This window comes from Palaemon carinicauda, chromosome 30 (assembly GCF_036898095.1).
Source record: "Palaemon carinicauda isolate YSFRI2023 chromosome 30, ASM3689809v2, whole genome shotgun sequence".
Taxonomy (NCBI): Eukaryota; Metazoa; Arthropoda; class Malacostraca; order Decapoda; family Palaemonidae; genus Palaemon; species Palaemon carinicauda.
Genome location: NC_090754.1, coordinates 72,682,170 through 72,689,669, shown reverse-complemented (window position 1 = coordinate 72,689,669; position 7,500 = coordinate 72,682,170). Strand labels below are relative to the sequence as shown.

Genomic DNA, 7,500 nt, shown 5'->3' with positions numbered 1-7,500 from the left:
TGATACAGAGCAGCATTTCCGTCAACCGATCGTTGTCCATTCTTTCCACATGACTGGATCACCTCAAGACACTTTTTGATCAACGCCAACTCTTTTGCCTCTTCTAAGCATTTCCACATATATCCCTCCATCAATTCGTGCACTTCATTGAGCACTTCGCATTTTAGCAGCTTCATTATATATATATATATATATATATATATATATATATATATATATATATATATATATATATATATATATATATATATATATATATATATTAATTTACACTCGGCACTTACACTTCAGTTCCCAAAATGGCTAATTGGCTCGACAGTCCATTTATGTATTTCCAACATTTTATACATAAGCAATTCAAGCCTCTTCCCAATCTTTCTCTGTAATCTTATAATCTGTTAACTTATTCCCTAACACTTTGGCGAACCAATCACATCAAACCTTACAGTATCTGATATCACAAATGTTCCGTATTCCGGTTTTTATTTGCCCTTACTCTTGGTAACTTTCACTTTTCCTTATTCCCCAATCGCAAACACTTGTAGTCTTTGTTTTCTATATAGTTCTTCAAAAAAAAAAAAAAAAAAAAAATTTCACTTAGTTCACGACTCTTTCCTTGTCTCAAAGTTTTGCATATTGTCCTCGACATCACTACATTCAAAGACATACTAAACAACCCACGACTCATGGAACAGCCTTTTTTTTCAGACCCACTTTTACACCAAAGCAACCACTCCTGTCTTTAACACGTTACCCTTTCATTGTAAAAACTTTTAATACGTTCCATCAGCGTACCTATTGCAATCATTTTTAAACCTACATTCCCACTCTTATTATGTACTAGATATTTTTAGGTTAATGTATGTCCCATATAGCTTTATTTTGTATTTGTAAACCTGTAGCATAAATTGATCATAAACTGTTGAACCCTCTCTCTCTCTCTCTCTCTCTCTCTCTCTCTCTCTCCTCTCTCTCTCTCTCTCTCTCTCTCTCTCTCTTGTCTAAACCAACTTAGTGCTTCCTCCGTAACTCCTGTCACCAGCCTTACTTTTTCAACTGAAATTGTTCCATGCATCTCCCTTGATCTACTAAATAAAGAAATAATTCTATAAATCTCAGTCCAATTTATCACCTTTATGTACAAGGGAATGATTATTAGTTTCGCTCTTCCCTCTCCCAGACATACCTTACAAACCCTGGTCAACCTCTCAATCAAGTCATCACCGAACAGCAGCATCGCTATGGAAATTCCTCCTTTAATCGATTTTCTGTTAAATGATTTAGATAATTATATCAAACTATTTTTGTGGACATACACGTTTTGACCAATTTCCTCCCATCTAGAAACTTGGTCCATTAAGTAAGTTTGTTTCTTTAGTCACGTCCATTTTGTTGGAACATTCTGATTGAGGAAAGGAAATAGGAGGTGGGGGGGGGAGTGAATGAGGAAGGTCCTTTTGTCATAATAGTTGAAAACGTCATAAATATTCTTATGGAAATTTGAAAAAAAAAAAAAAGTTTGCATATAGTTTTTTGTTTACAGTTTTAGTTCCCCAATGATTAAGAGGCATTCGCTTGTTTAAATCAATAACGAAAGCTTTTTGTTTTAATTTTTTGATAAGATATTGTATTTATTGTTTGCTTGTTTGGATAAGAATGCGAAATTGATGTTGTACGAAGGCTTTCCAAAGGGGTCTCACTTTACTGTATCTGCTTCAGTGTATAATGTGAATGTTGTATTTCAGCTACTCAGTTTCCTTCATTAGCGTTTCAATGTGTTTACTTTTATTTGCCCGGTCGTTCGGCTTCGCCATTTATTTGTTGTTTAATGTATTTAATTTTACATGTGAAGAAAACTTGGCTTCAATGCATTGTCGTTTCATGGTTTTCTGGATGATATCCGAGTGCGACCATTTCATGCAGGGGAATCACAAAATAATTGCCATAAAGGAAAAAAAAATATATACTTTTAAGTTCAGCGAAGGAAATTTTTCGCAATGATAAACTCAAACTACTCCGAAATTTATATATTTAATGAGGTTTAATACCAAATCACTGTGTTTTGGGGGATGGATCTTAAGGTTATAATCTCATGGTTAGAATATTCAATTCTTAAACTTGGATTCGAAAACCTTTGCAATATAAGTAGGTTCTTTGGAAACAATCTTATGAATTATAAATCTAGATATGTATATTTTAGAATAGATGTGTGTCTTTAGTTCATGTAGGGATACCTTAACGTGGTGAAAGAGTTTGTATATCGCCTTGATCACCAAAGCTGTACTTGTCAGGGCCACCCATACTATACTCAAATTGTTTTAATGAGACGCATTTGCACCGATTCGTAGCGGTGCCCTTTTAGCTCGGATAAGTTTCCTGCTCGCTGGTTGGTTAGAATTATCTTGTTCAACCAATCAGAGATCAGGAAGCTTTTTCGAGCTACAAGGGCACCCCTGAGAGTCGGTGCAAATCTGCCTCACTAAAAAGAATTGACTATAGATGGTTTGTTGTGAGCGATCAGACGAAAAACTCCCAATATCACTAATCCGCAGTTGTCCAGCGTGGTGATGAAAACTGGCCAAACCCCCGACATGAATAAGGACATGTCTGAGACCCTTGTCTTACAGTGAACTAGAAGCGGATACATTTATTGTCTTGGAGATATTAAAATTTTGAATGTGTATGGATGTCTGCTTCACGAGGATAACTTGTTACATATTTAAAACTTCAACAATAATTATAGTGCATTAAATAATTATCCACCTTAGGGCTATGAACGAATGCAGTGTGCTGATACACTAGCCAGTGCAAAATACATACTTCGTTGGTTCCATTCTCAGTTTTGCTGATAATATATATAATTATATATGCAAGACAATGTTATTTTAAGGATTTTATGGTTTAATGACCTCTAAGCCTCAATTATATTTTAATTCGTTCAAGATCAAATGGTATACAATCCCTGTTATATTTAATTACTGAGATGTATTGATGAATAATATCCGTAGCTTATTGTTTTCTCAGCCAAGAAAAATCTTGCTTTTATTTTGCCTGATGCATCGAGTGTCCATCATCATTTTAATGTTACCTGTGTCTTTTAGAAAATTTCTGAGTATATTTCACTAGTACAAGATCATCATCATCATTATCATCACCACCTCCTACGCCTATTGACGCAAAGGGCCTCGGTTAGATTTCGCCAGTCGTCTCTATCTTGAGCTTTTAAATCAATACTTCTCCATTCATCATGCACTTCGCACTTCATAGTCCTCAGCCATGTAGGCCTGTGTCATCCAACTCTTCTAGTGCCTTGTGGAGTCCAGTATAAAGTTTGGTGAACTTATGGGTTGTATCCAAAGGAATATTTGCTCCTACTGTCACAATGTGGGTTTAGTTTTTCTGTAAATTGTCGTAATTTGCCTGCATAGGCCTACCTACAGCAGTCATCAATCAGTTGCATGAACCCTTGCACCGATGTAGAAATTAAAACCAAATCGTAAAAATGGACTTTTTCAGTAAATAATAATCTACTGATAGTTTATCCCTTTGAGATTAAGTTAATTTCACATTCGGCTCATTTGTTCATGTATCAAAGGTACAAAATCCGTCCGTGGAGCAGAAATTGTGTAGTTATACTGTACGTTCTCTTGTTTGCCACAGAATTGCTTCTTGAAGAACCCGCAATCATTAGGACTGTATACTTCTTATAGTGAGCTTTACTGCAACAATAAAGCAAAAAGAAAACATGATGATAATGAATAAATGTGGACTTTATAAATCCAAACGATGTAAAATGTGTTCTAAGAAGGTAAAGGCTTTTGGATAGGACAAACTTTATCTTAAATGAAAGTTCAGGTGGGCTGTATATTTCATGATTTTTGATTAGTGGCAATAAGAGGACTTGTCATAAGGAAACATGAAGAGATTCGTGAATGATGTACGCAGTGAGAAAGGGACCATCTTAACCAGTGAATTCCTTAATACCTCTGTTATTTGATGTAATTCGATCGGCTAAATTAAATAGTCTAATATTAGGAAGAAAGTTCTCTAATGTATGAATCCTGGTCGTTTATTATGTTTAACATAAAACTAAAATGACAACTTCAAGGTTGGGTCGTGTTCGACTGCTTTCCCTTACTACTTTGTGAAAGGTTTTCTGACAACTCATTTAAAAGTTAAAGGTGTCTAGTTTCAGTTCCAGTTTTATCAAAATACACGCACGTCAGAACGTCAGCCGGGCAAGCCCAACCTCCCACGTGATGCCCAACCACAGCAGTGGCCTCCCCAGTAAACAACTTAAACTCACCGTCCCCTGGCGGAGATCGATCGGCTGCCATGCGAATGCTAGGCGAACGCTTTACCACTGAACTAGCCAGGTGGCGAAAGTATTACATTGGCGAAATGACCAGAGACCAATTTATAAAATTGTCTAGGACCAAGATTTTTGAGACAGAATTTTCAGGACCAAATTTTCTAGGATAGAATTATCCTGGACCAAATTTCCTAGGATAGAATTATCCTGGACCAAATTTCCTAGGATAAAATTATCCTGGACCAAATTGCCTAGGATAGAATTATCCTGGACCAAATTTCCTAGGATAGAATTATCCTGGACCAAATTTCCTGGTACAGAATTCTGGTCATCAAATTTTCTGGGACAGATTTTTCTTGGACCAAAGTTTCCTAGCATCGTGGGTAATATATTCTGTTTGCCATGTGACTTCTCACTGTACGATTTTGCTGTCTCAGTAAAAGAAGAAGAAGAAGGAAAAAAAAAAAAAAGGTAAATATTGGATGTTGTTCAAATCGCTTCATGAAATGTTTCTTAACAATTCATATGTCCTTTAGCTTTTCAAGTAAGAAGTGGTTCTCGTCTTCCTTAGTCAGCACTCTTGCAACGTGACCCCTCTCACTAAACGATTTTGCCGCCTCAGTAAAAATTATTTCCAAAGATTGTAAATATTGGTCCTGGACCGTGTTTTTCAAATCGTGTATAATTCGAGTGTTACCAGGAATTGAACCCACTGTGAAGATTTTTGTCTGAACGTAGCAATGCATTTGACATATTTTAAGCGTTTTATTGACATCTCTTACAATTAGAGGTTATTATTTTGTTTTGTTTTTTTGTTTCTCTCTCTCTCTCTCTCTCTCTCTCTCTCTCTCTCTCTCTCTCTCTCTCTCTCTCTCTCTCTCTCTCTCTCTCTCTCTCTCTCTCTCTCTCTCTATATATATATATATATATATATATGTATATATATTTGTATATATATATTATATGTGTATATATATATATATGTATATATATATATATATATATATATATATATATATATATATATATATATATATATACAGTATGTGTCTGTATGTATGTATTTATGTATGGGTGTGTGTATATATATATATATATATATATATATATATATATATATATATATATATATATATATATATATATACATGCATGCATACATACATACATACACAGTATATACGTGTGTCTGTATATATATATATATATATATATATATATATATATATATATATATATATATATAAATATATACACATACCTTTTGGGTACATGCTATTGTAAGAAATGCTCATAATAGCTCGTACGCGAGACCTCTGGTGGCGAAGGGAAAAGGCAGATCGATGCAGTTGATGGATAACAAACCGTTTTATGAGAAGACAAATGAAGACATAATATGTCGGGTAAAAATCGATGAAGGGAGTAAGAAGGAGGCCTTGGCAGAGGTCGTTGATGCACGAAGCAAAAGGAAAATGCGCTAAAAAGGGGGTAGTTGAATTGGTAGAACTTCAAAATTTTCAAACTTGCAGTCAATTTTTTTTTATGTTGAACAGGCTGACATAAGTATTTTTACAGCCTATGTATATTAATTATCTGTTTTAATCTTGTTAATGTTATTTTTTTAATATTTTAAATTTTTAATTACTTATATCGTTTATTTCCTAATTTCCTTTCCTCACTGGGCTATTTTTCCCTGTTGGAGCCCTTGGTCTTTTAGCATCTTGCTTTTCCAACTAGGGTTGTAGCTTGGCTAATAATAATAATAATAATAATAATAATAATATAATAATAATAATGCGAGATCACTGGCTGGTGAAATGGTTGCTTATATATTATCAGAAATTCAGTGGATAGTGTGAACATGAAAGTTATCACTTTTACCTTGGTTTTTGCTGTACATTGTTAAAAATTTGCCGTTAAAAGCTATATTAATCCTGGAATAAATGTTGCCAGATATTTACCGTTTTAAAAACGGATATATTGACGTCATCATCATCATCATCATCTCCATCTCCTTCCATGCCTATTGACGCAAAGGGCCTCTGTTAGAGTTCACCTTTCGTCTCTATCCTGAGCTTTTAAATCAATACTTTTCCATTCATCATCGCCTACTTCACGCTTCGTAGTCCTCGGCCATGTAGGCCTGGGTCTTCCAACTCTTCTAGGGCCTTGTGGAGCCCATTTTAAAGTTTGGTGAACTAATCTTTCTTGGGGAGTGCGAAGTGCATGCCCAAACCATCTTCATTTACCCCTCACCATGATATCATTAACGTAAAGGAGTGATATTACGGTCACCAACCCGTAAAAGATCATAACAAAGTAGGGTAAAAATTACGGTCGCCTGTATTTTACTGAAATACGGCTGAGAATGGTATATTTTTTACGGAGAATTTCGGATTAAAATTACGGTTTAAGAGTATAGTAATATTCCATAAAATGAAACACTTATGCAGAGGTAAATGAATTTCTTTTATCATTATTTATCGACAGTGAATTCTGGAAGAACGATAATGATGAACCATTTTAATTATAGTTGTAAAAGGAAAAGGAGACGATGGTAGAGTTATTGATGGTTAGGCTACGTGCAAAAAATGGTGAAGTGAACAGACCTTAATATATATGTATTGTAAAAGATTTAAGCATCGCTTTGGATTAGAACGTTTTTTTTTTTTTAAAGCATTCTTTACATAAAAAAAAATACTCTTCAAATTAAAAGTCCAGCTCTTTTTTTTATGCCGCATAAAATTAGATAAAATATTTAGAAAAATATTCGACTTTTCAGGTTTCATTTGATATGGTTGCAATGTATGTTCAGTGTTCCTCACATATATCCTGATTTTTTTATATATTTTCTCTTAATAAATATGTAATGAAAATCCTGATCTATTTGAGGGAAGGCTATAAGGAGAGAGAGAGAGAGAGAGAGAGAGAGAGAGAGAGAGAGAGAGAGAGAGAGAGAGAGAGAGAGAGAGAGAGAGAGAGAGAGAGAGAGTCGTGTTTTTTTAACCGATAAGGAAATGTTCGTTTGTGGTCCACTACTGTGTTTATGTGGTTTTCGGCGAAACCTACCCTTTACTCTTTATGTCTCGCAACGAATTAGGATGTATCCCTGTGAATAGAATTGCATAGAATTGCTACACTTTTCAGCGAAGGTTCGATTCCAGAGAACTGGTTGACTTTTCAGCAAG

General features: G+C 34.7%; 1 protein-coding gene across 1 annotated transcript in view; it reads left to right on the top strand.

The window, feature by feature from the left end:
* Nucleotides 1–7,500, top strand: part of LOC137623285 (uncharacterized) — a 426,454-nt gene that overhangs the window by 372,403 nt on the left and 46,551 nt on the right.